We start from the raw sequence: 11,551 nt of genomic DNA, 5'->3' as shown, positions 1-11,551 counted from the left end.
GTGATGTCATATTCTTCACTGATGAAGTATATGAAGTTCGTAAGCTGCACTAATTCATCTGCAGGATGATCAACCCAAAGCCACTGAGTGGGTCCTCGATAGTGGATGTACAAATCACATGACTGGTGACAAGAATCTATTGATGGATGCTCCCTTATCACCATCGCATCTGAAGCATATCATCTTTGCTGACAAAGGTAAAAGTCAGGTATTGGGTCTAGGTAAGGTTGCGATCACAAAGGATCGACACATGGACAAAGTCATGCTTGCCGAGTCCTTAGGATACAACCTCATGTCTGTCTCAATGCTTTGTGATCTTGATATGGTTGTTGTCTTTGGCAAGTATCGTTGTGTTGTGGTTATGGAAGCTGACAATTCCAAAGTCTTCGAAGGCTTTAAGAGAGGAGACTTGTATATTGTTGATTTCTCTACAGGACCGCAACTAGCCATGTGCCTACTTGCAAAAGCTTCAGAAGGCTGGCTATGGCATCGACGACTTGGTCATGCAGGCATGAGGAATTTGCACACGCTTGCGAAGAAGAAGCACGTCATTGGCATTGAGAATGTCAAATTCCTCAAGGATCACTTATGCGGAGCCTGTGAAGCTGGAAAGATGACCAAGGCTAAGCATCCAGCAAAGACTATTATGACCACTACTCGACCATTTGAATTGCTTCATATGGATCTCTTCGGTCCTAACCATTACTCAGCAGTCACAAATGATGCATCTCTCTATGGCTTTGTTAATGTTGATGATTACTCTCGTTACACTTGGGTACATATTGTCACTTACAAACATGAAGTGCAGGAAGTCTTCAAACTATTTTCCTCGAGGGCTTCAACCAACTTTGGTGTGAAATCAAGCACATCAGAAGTGACAATGGAACTGAGTTCAAGAATTCTAGTCTTGATGACTATCTTGATGAACTTGGTATTACTCATGAGTTATCTGCTCCTTACACTCCTCAGCAGAATGGCGTCGTGGAGCGCAAGAACAGAACTCTTGTTGAGATGTCTCACACTATGCTTGATGAGTACAAGACGCCTTGTCACTTCTGGATTGAGGCAATTTATACAGCGTGCCACATCATCAACAGGGTATATCTTCACAAATTCTTCAAGAAGACTGCCTATGAACTCCTCACTGACAAGAAACCCAATGTGAGTTATTTCAAAGTCTTCGGTGCTAAATGTTGGATTAGAGATCCTCATCACAATGCTAAATTTGCACCGAAAGCACATGAAGGTTTTATGCTTGGTTACGGAAAGGACTCGCACACCTACAGAGTCTTCAACAACGTTCTTCACAAGGTTGTTGAAACTATAGATGTGCGGTTCGATGAGACTAATGGCTCGCAAAGAGAGCACCTACCCTCTGTGATAGATGAACCAGCACCTGAGGAAACTATCTAGTTCAAGGCTACTGAGGATGTCATTCCTACCGAAGAATCTGCTGAAGAATTCATTCCAGAACGTGAAGAACGTCGAGCTAATGCACCTGAAGAAAATGGTGCTGAAGAAAATGCTGATCAAATTCCTCGACGACAACCAGCTCATCCTCGCGTTGCAAAAGAAGTGCAAGTTGAAAAGATCATCGATGACATTGAAGCACCAGGTCCTCTCACACGCTCAAAAGCTTCACATTTATGTAACTTTTGTGGGCACTATGATTTTGTCTCTATCACAGAGCCCACTAAGGTAGATGAAGCATTTTTGGGGCCTGAGTGGATTCAGGCCATGCAAGAAGAATTACATCAATTCGAGCTCAACAACGTCTGGGAACTGGTTAAACGTCCAGATCCTCGCAAGCACAATATCATTGGCACAAAGTGGATCTACCGCAACAAGCAAGATGAAAATGGCCTTGTGGTGAGGAATAAGGCATGGCTTGTAGCTCAAGGCTACACACAGGTTGAAGGAATTGATTTCGATGAAACTTTTGCACCTGTTGCTAGACTTGAAGCTATTCGCATATTACTTGCTTATGCTAACCATCATGATATCACTTTATATCAAATGGATGTGAAAAGTGCATTCCTCAATGGTAAGCTTGAGGAAGAAGTATATGTTGCTCAACCCCCAGGTTTTGAAGATCCAAGGCATCCTGACAAAGTCTTCAAACTCAATAAGGCCCTCTATGGCCTCAAGCAGGCCCCTCGGGCATGGTATGATACTTTGAAGGAATTCCTCATGAAGAAAGGCTTCAAACCCGGTTCACTCGACCCTACTCTTTTCACTAAATCTTATGATGGTGAATTGTTTGTGTGTCAAATATATGTTGATGATATTATCTTTGGCTGTATTGACCAACGTTATAGTGATGAATTTGCCTATATGATGAGTGAAGAATATCAAATGTCTATGATGGGAGAATTTGAAATTCTTCTTAGGTCTTCAAATTCGTCAACAGCGCAATGGCATATTCATATCTCAGGAGAAATACCTCAAGGATGTACTAAGGAAATTCGGCATGCAAGATTGCAAAGGCGTCAAAATTCCGATGCCCACAAATGGCCATCTGTGCACTGATGAAAATGGTATTAACTTCGATCAAAAGGTATACCGCTCCATGATTGGTTCTTTATTGTATTTTATGTGCATCTAGGCCAGATATTATGCTTAGTGTTTGCATGTGTACCCGATTTCAAGCTACACTGAAGGAATCACACCATAAGGCTGTGAAGCATATTCTTCGATATCTAGCTCACACACCAACACTTGGATTATGGTACCCCAAGGGCTCGGCTTTTGATCTCATTGGATATTCTGACTCTGACTATGCTGGTGATCGTGTGGACCGCAAGTCAACATCTGGTACATGTCATTTCCTCGGACGATCTTTGGTCTGTTGGTCCTCGAAGAATTAGAACTGCGTATCACTGTCTACTGCTGAAGCTGAGTACATTGCTGCTGGTTCTTGCTGTGGATGAAGCAAACTCTCAAGGACTACGGCGTCAACATGAAGAATGTGCCTCTCTACTGTGACAATGAGAGTGCCATCAGGATTGCTCACAACCCAGTTCAGCACTCGAAGACAAAGCACATTCAGATTCGTCATCATTTTCTTCGCGATCATGTGTTGAAGGGCGACATTTCTATTGAGCATGTGAAGACTGAAGAACAGCTAGCCGATATCTTCACAAAGCCCTTGGATGAGAAGAGATTCAGCAAGTTGCAGTGTGAGCTAAATATCTTAGAATCTTCGAATGTTCTTTGAAAAGGACACTCATCCTAACACTTATGCAGAATTGATGACTTAGATGTGCAACACATGAAGAAACGTTTTTCTTCAATCAATGAAGAATAACACTCTAAGTGTGAAGAAATTAACGAAGAATTTGATTCTCAGAACCCTACGACAATTGTACGCGGTGTCTGAAATCATCATTCTTATACGGTGGGTCACGCCACCACCAAAAGTTGAAAAATCTTCAATTTGAGTTTTTCCTCAGTGAAATTCCTCAGTTGTTCATTTTCTTCAACTTTGCATTGTCTTCACTGTTTATGTCGTTTTTCTTCATTGGCTATATATATATATATATATATGTGTGTGTGTGTGTGTGTGTGTGTGTATATATATATATATATATATATATATATGTTTATGTCCTCTACAGCATTCACTTATGGCTAATTCTTCAAGTTGGTTTTTCTGCTAAGTGAATATGATCGGACCCTTCGCCCTCTATGTTATACTCAACCCAATCTATTCACAAATTCTCCATGTGCGTTCTATTTGAAACTCGTTCAAAATCTTCACTGTGTCCTTGTCAGCTGAAGAATTTGCGAACGGAACTTTTAACTTATCTTATCCAAATTTTCGGCTTTGCCGCTCAAACCGTTCCGCATCCCACGAAATACTTATCTATCCACCCACGATCTAACACGATCTCCACTTCTCAGTACGTGGGTGACACATGTCAAGCGAATGGGAAGGGTCAGGGGCACGTTCGTCCAAAATCTTCGGGCGAACAGTTTTTCACCGTGGCTATAAATACCCCCTCTCCCCTTCCTCACTTCCTTTACTCTGCTCGATCTCTCTCCAGCTTGAGCTTCTCAAACCCCAGCGCTGCCGCTACTTCATCGTCGCCGGTGAGGAAGAGCTTCACTGCCTCGACCTCGTCGCCGCCGTACTCGCGCCGGCCACGGAAATCTTCACTCCGCCGCCGCCGTAGCCGTCTTCCTCCGCCGAGTTAGGGCGTGGAAGATCTGCACAGACGAACTTCTCATCCCTACCTCACAGTTCATCGTGTTCTCCGTCCAGGGTAATTAAAAGTTACTTTTACTGCCCTCTTTGATTCAAATGATTTCTACAAAATCTTCAAATGTGTTTATTCTTCAAATTCTTCACACACTAAACACCTCACATGTCATTTGTTCTTGATTCGTTTCTCTAAGCAATAATTTTTCTTCAAGATTCCTCAATTGTGTGGACCTTCGATCTATACAACTCTGGAACCTAAGACAAAGAACGCTTAGTGAAATTCTTCAAGACTCATCTGGTCAAATTCCTCAAACTTGTTGTTTTTGAAAAACCTTCTGAGAACGCATATGACCTCTCCAAATTCCTCGCAACTATACTCTGTTCACAGGTAATCATGTCCGCTGCTGAATCTCTAGGTTCTCATCAACTTAACTCATTTGCAGCATTCCTTGAAGAAAAGTTGCATACTTCTTCAGAGAATTCAATTGTTCAAATTCCTCATCTGAAGAAAATGGCTGATGGAAAGAAGCCACGGAAAGGAGGAAAGAGGCCTGAGGTCAACACTGCATTTGAAATCCCTGAGGACATCTATGCTGGGTACTGCACACCCCCTGAGGAAGATAAAAATCAGCGCAAGGTGCGCATTCAGAAGATAGAGAGGAGATGGGCAAGAGAGTGGAGGGAGTACAGGTATGTGACTCCCAAGTACATGAAGAAATTCGCACTCAATCCTCCATGCCCAAGACCTCCGTTGGCACCTGGCCAAGAAGCTGATCCCACCAGCCTCAAGCATGAGGATTATCCTGATGAATGGGCCAAGCGCCAGGCCAAGCTGGCTAGACAAGCCAGATAAGCGGTGAGGATATTCAATGAAGACTCTGCTGCTGCTACTGCCGCTAAGGCCTCTGTCAAGCCGAAGAAATCCATGGTAAAGAAGCCTACGCGTAATCCAAGTGCTTCACCTTCAATGCCCTCAAGGCCAAGTTCCTCAGAAATGCCCTCACGGTCAGAATCCTCAAAGCCCTCACGGCCAATTCCTCACGCTACTCCTGCTCCTCCAAAATCCTCAGCTCCTCCGCATAAGTCCTCAGCTGCTCCGACCAAATCCTCAGCACCTGTGCATCTTGCCACGTGCCAAAGGACTACAGGCATCTCTATTGCCTCAGGAGCTTCAGCTAGTTCCTCAGCTGCTCCAAATTCTTCAACAGGACCCTCTCTGCTGAAGACAAAGACCACTGTTGGACGAGGTTCTCGCCCAAGTCCTCACAAGAAGCAGGTCGCCTTCCAAGGGCCGTCTGAAGAAGACGAAGCTGATGATGAAGAACTTGCTGAAATCATCAGAGATAGGCAAGTCAGGGCCGCTAGAGCCAAGGGCACAAATGTGCCTCTGCTTTTGGATCCAAAGTTGATCCTCGATTACATTGATCTCTGGCACAAGGACCCAAACACTCCTATGCCTGACTTCAAGCTGACTCCTGGCCAAAATCATATGCTGACTGCCTTCATCCAAGAAGAGAAATGGAAATTTGAGAAGGCCAGGCAGATCAAGAAAGCGCGGTATAGGAAGGAGAAATTCCTGAAGAACAACGTTGTCTCTATGACAACTGATGATCTTGTGAAGATCCAGTCTGAAATCAAAGTCCTCAGTGATGATTTCAATGCTTACTATGCTGATTGGCAAGGAGCCAAGGTCAGGTTTGTCAAACTGACTGAGAAGTTCACCTCCAATGTTGCAGCCCCATCGCAACAAGAAATTCCTCAGACTGAAGCATCTGCTCAGCCAACTGAAGAACATGCCAGCACCGCTGATGACATTCAGGCTGCTGAAGAAAATGTGAGTTCCAGGGCTGATGACTGCATTCCAGCCGCTGATGAAATTGCCAGGGCATCCACAAGTGGTGCGCCTGAAGAAAATGAAGAGGTCAGGGCAACTGCATCAGTTGTGCCTGAAGAAAATCAACCACATTCCTCTGCTCCTCCTGCGCCTACCCCAACTCCAATTCTTCCGTCTGCATCAGATGTGAAGAAGACCAAGTCTGCAAAGCGTGCAGCAGTGAAGAAAAGGAAAGCATCAGCTTCATCAGATTCTTCAGCTCCGAAGAAGATGAAGAAATTGACCAGCTCAGTTGCAAACCCCATTGATGTTGTTCCGATCTCAACCATGCCATCAAAGTACCTTGTTCCTTTTGATGAAGAATATGTGATCCCTAGCGGATCTGATGAAGAAAATCCTTCTGCTGCTTCGTCAGAGCAGATGGATGAAGAAATTGAAGTGGATGAAATCCCTTCAACTCCAGTTGTTTCCTCGCCTATGCCTCAATTTACTGCTGAAGAGGTCGGCTTTGAAGAAATAGAAGATGAAGACGTGGACATTGGCTGTACCACACCAGTGATGAATGATGACTTTTGGGAAAGTCAGCACCCCAACTCTCCACTCTTCACACCTTTACAGCAAATTCCTCAGTCCCCTGTTGCTACTGAAGTACAAATGGGATCTGAAGAACCTCGTGCAACCCCATCTGTCCATGAAGAAATTCCAGCCACTAGTGCTGAAGAAAATGTACATGAAGAATTGAAGACCCAGGCTGTCACTGGAGTAGAAGCTGAAATTCCTCAACCTGAAGAACATGAGATTGCAATTCCTGAGGTGATAATGCAATTGACTGACACTCCTCAGCCCAAGCCAAAGGATCCATTCTCAAAGAAGCAGAAATTCAAGGTTGATGATTTCTTTGGCGATCATGTGTTCTTCACTGACTACAATCCCTATGATTATGCTCGTCTTAGAAGGAAGCGCTTTTGGACCGCCAGCCAGGCCAACTTCTATTCTTCACTACTTTTCAATAAGGGCAAAGTCTTCGATCACGAGCATATTCCTCATGTGGACATGGAATCACAGCCATGCTTCACTCCTGTCCTCAGTGTGCTTCATGACACAGGCCTCCTCAACTTTTGCACAGACATAGTTGATTGGAATCAAGAACTCATTCTTCAATTCTACGCAACTTTGCACATCACAGGAGATCCTGACGATGTGAACTCCTGGGTTTTGGACTGGATGACTGAAAATACTCACTATAAGGCACCGGCCACTGAATTACTTCACGCCCTGCCCATCAGTCCTCCACCTGAAGGAGCTCATTGCATGTACCAAGAGCCTGAGCTTACTGATCACTATATGCAAGTGCTGATGAAGCCATTGAAACCAGGTCAAGCCTCAAGGACAAAATTCCTCGTGAAGGAATTGCAGTATGTACCAAGGACAGTCTATCGCATTCTGACGAAGACTATGAGTCACGACTCATCTGATGAGGAAATTGTTGGCATCATGAAGAATCTGGTTTTCAACATCATTCATGGCATTCCTATCAATTATCTCGATTTCTTCATGAGGACTCTGGCAAATGTTGCACTTTCACCATTTGAGCTGAAGCCTTATGCACCATGGATTATGAGATTCATCAGAACAAGGTCTTCACTCAACTACAAAGCCGATACACTGAACCATTGCAGCTACTTGCCCCCGATTGAAGTCCTCAAACGGACATTTTCCTCAGCTGATGACAAGGGCAAGGCTTCTGCTGTTATAGATGAAGGCATTCGTCCATTGGATGGTCAATTTCGCAAGACTGCATCTTATTCCACCAATGATGACTCTGCCACTCATGATTCTGCTGCCCATGCCTCCAAGCCAAATCCTCAAGCTACTACTCCTCGTGTGATGACTGACCGTGAACTTCTGCTAAGTCTTCACCAGAAGGTGGATCGAAACCATAAATGGGTTAAGCGTCAGTTTGGTTCAATTCTTCACAACATGACTGCTACACATAATGCAGTGAAGAAAAACCATTACTACCTCCATGAAGTCTTCGGTCGCACTTGGGCTGTTCTGTCTCACATTTACAGCGAAGAAGATCTGAAGAACATGGGTCTCGAGGAGGACTTTGACTGGTCTGCACCTCCACCGAAGAAATACAAGAAGGTCAAGGTTCCTTCCTTGGTGGCCAGCTCCTATTCTTCATCGCGTGAAACTGATGAGCATGAAGACTTGGACGACACTGCGGTAGGCCCTACATCAATAAACGACCCCAACAACGCTGGCACTCCTTCATCAACTTGATATTCTTCAGGGCGCGTTAGTCCTCATTTTCAAACCTTTTGGTCATTCGATGACAAAGGGGGAGAAATTTGAGTTAGTCTTCAAGCGGGTCTATCTTATATGGGCGTTTTTTTCTAAGTTACAACTCTCGTTCTTCTGATGACTTTGTTGGATCGAGTTGTAAACTTAAAACTCTTTGGTGGCCTGATACTTTTGATGTTTCTTCTCCATGCTTATTCCTCGTTAATGTTATTGCACGCACGCTGAATTACATCAGTCACCATGTTTCATCATGCATTTCAAATTCTTCATATATTATGTCAAATGCGTGTATGAATTACAAGATATAGGGGGAGATCTCCATGATTCAACTCTTCAAGTGTGCATTGCTTCAAAAGCAAATTCCTCACTATGCACATCTTCAGGGGGAGTTCTTCTATATCTTGCAATCAAATTCCTCAATATCAGTATTTACACTTCATATGTTTATCCCCGTTGAAAACTTAACCTATATTGTCATCAATCACCGAAAAGGGGGAGATTGTAAGTGCATCTAGTGCCCCTTAGTGATTTTGGTGTATTGAAGACTTATAGGTTAAGGGACTAATGTGTTTATGAGTGCACACAGGTCTATAAGTCTATGAGGAGTTTGATATTTACAGAGAAAGTCGACCCCTAAAAATGAAGTTCTTCGACTGAAGACTTTGGATTTCTGAAGACTTTCTAAAGACTTTGAAAGTGAGGAAATTGGTGTGACCTTGAAAACTTGGTATTCATTTGAGGAACATGAAGCGTGAAGACTTTTGTTTTCGTAGTTTCATTTTCTCTTTCTTGAGTCATAGGAAACACCGTACTGTTAAAGGGGGTCGAGGAAATACTAAGGAAAATTTTCCATGTGATGCTCAACTCAAAATCCTACACCTACCAATCCCTTTGAGTGAAGCCATTGGAAATCTCATACAGCTCAGTCATATTCTTCAGTGACAGAGACGAAGCTCTTCTGGTCTCTGAGGAATTTCTTCTGACTGAGGAGTTAGGAATTCGCCAGTGCAGATTGCCTACACAGTGAGGAACATGATAGCCCTGAGGAATTTGAGCCTCATATTCAACCGTTGCTGTGCTACGCGCCAGCTGTCCCAAAATATCTTATCCACCTAACGGTCATATCATTGAAGGGCATTTATGTCTTATCATGTCAGGCAGCTCCCTAGGCTATAAATAGCCACCCCCTACAACCACTAGCTGGTTGGCTGCTCCGAGAGAAACAGACATTTGTCATTTGAGAGCATCCCATCCTCCGAGGACTTTGAGCGAAAATCATCAAGTGAGGAAAACCCAGACCCAAACACCTACAAACCCAAAGTGATTGAGCATCACTGAAGAGATTGATCCTGCGTGGATCCGACGCTTGTTACCTTTGAAGACTGTGCTTCTTCCAGACGGTTAGGCGTCATGGTCTAGAGCATCCAAGAGGAATTGTGGATCGCCGACCGACCGAGTTTGTGAAGGTTCAGAAGTCACCTGAAGACTTACCACGAGTGATTGGACGAGGTCTGTGTGACCTTAGTTCAAGGAGAATACGGTGAGGACTGTGTGTCCGGGACTGTGTGTCCTCAGGTTTAAATACCTAGCCGCTCCAACCAGATGTACAACTGAGACAGCAGTTGGAACTGGTCTACCAAATCATTGTCTTCACCAAGCTTACTGGTTCTATTTCCTCAACTCTTTCATTTCCTCATTACTGTGTTGTGTGCTTGTCATATCTGTGTTTGAAGACTTTGACAGAAGACTTTCTCAATTTCCTCAGTTCAATTTCTTCAGTCTGTTTGTCTTCATCCTGTGCTATCGTGTGTTTGCGCTTTCTGTACTCTGTGTTTGTCTTCATTTCATCATGATGACCATGCCTATGTTCTCCTATGCTTACCCTTGAGTACTTATTCCGCTGCAAGTAGTCTCTAAGGAATTTCCTCACCCGCAAATTCCTCAGTGAAGAATTCATAAAAATCGCCTATTCACCCCCCTCTAGTCGATATAGCGCACTTTCAGTGCCGGGAAAGGAGCTGGAAGATGAGGCGACAGGACCGGCAATACGCGATGAAGGCGTCGGTGCCCGCGTACTCCGAGTTGACGGCCTTGCCGCCCGCCCTCTTCCTCTTCCGCAGCCTCCCGACACCAGCCGCCCAAGGAGACGGCCCCGAGAAGTTCAAGCAGCTGGCCCCTCCCCCGGCAAAACTCTCCAAGAGGAGCGGCGAGGTGTAGATGCTGCTGCTGCCGCACCCGCCTAGGCGCGGGGCGTCCGACGCCTAGTCGGACTCGTCCCCGTCATCTGCCCCGCTGTCCTCCTCGTCACTTTCGCTCGAGGAAGAGCTTCCATCGTTGGAATCTCCGTCCGAGGAGCTCTCCACGCAGCACTTCAGGCGAGTCCCGAAGTCTCCGAAGACCTTGACGGAGAGCAAGCCGTCCTCCATTAATTTGAAGTAGAGGACGAGCCCCGCCGTCAGGCTGTGTATGCGGGCGAACGTTTTCCATCCACGACGGAGGTACATGACCCGAGGAGCCGGGAAGTCGACGTCGACCCGCGTGCCCCCATTCCCAGAGCCCCTCATGTGCAATCAGAGGGATTGTGGCGGGTCATGCCCCATCTCCCGAGCAAACGGGGCGGGAAGACGAAGACGGCGACCGGAGGCCGGCGCAGCCTGATGAAGAACTCGCGGGGCTGGTCTCCAACATGGCCTTCCATCGGAAAAGGCATCATTGGCGGGGGCAAAGCCGGCGCGCCTCCGCGTCCTCCTCTTCCCCAAGCACCACGACCTCTGCCCCGGCCTCGCCCCCTCCCCCTTCCCCTCGCAGCCGGCTCCACCACCACGAGCTCAGGAGGAGGAGGGACGCGCTGTCGAGCGGCGACCCTCGCCGCCACCGTCGAGGGACCAGGATTCCCTTTCTCCATGGCGAGTGAAAGGAAGAAGCGGAAGCAGGAGGAGATAGATGACAGAAGAGTGAGGGATGCCGTCTCCCCTTCCCCCTCCTTATAAAGGGGCAGGGTCGGGGCTCGGCCGCCCCGCTCGGCCAATCCAGCCACCAGAGGCGCAGGGAATCGAGACCGACCCGCTGCCCCAATCAGCGACCGCCCGGTTTCCTGCCTCCACCGCTTGCCACCCCAAGCGCATCGAGGACACATGGCGAAAAGGCAGAATCGAGGGGACGGGTGAAGCGACCTCTCCCCACCCCGTGATCGTGGGGTGTGGACG

This window comes from Triticum aestivum, chromosome 3D, assembly GCF_018294505.1.
Source record: "Triticum aestivum cultivar Chinese Spring chromosome 3D, IWGSC CS RefSeq v2.1, whole genome shotgun sequence".
Classification (NCBI taxonomy): domain Eukaryota; kingdom Viridiplantae; phylum Streptophyta; class Magnoliopsida; order Poales; family Poaceae; genus Triticum; species Triticum aestivum.
This window is presented reverse-complemented; position numbering follows the sequence as displayed.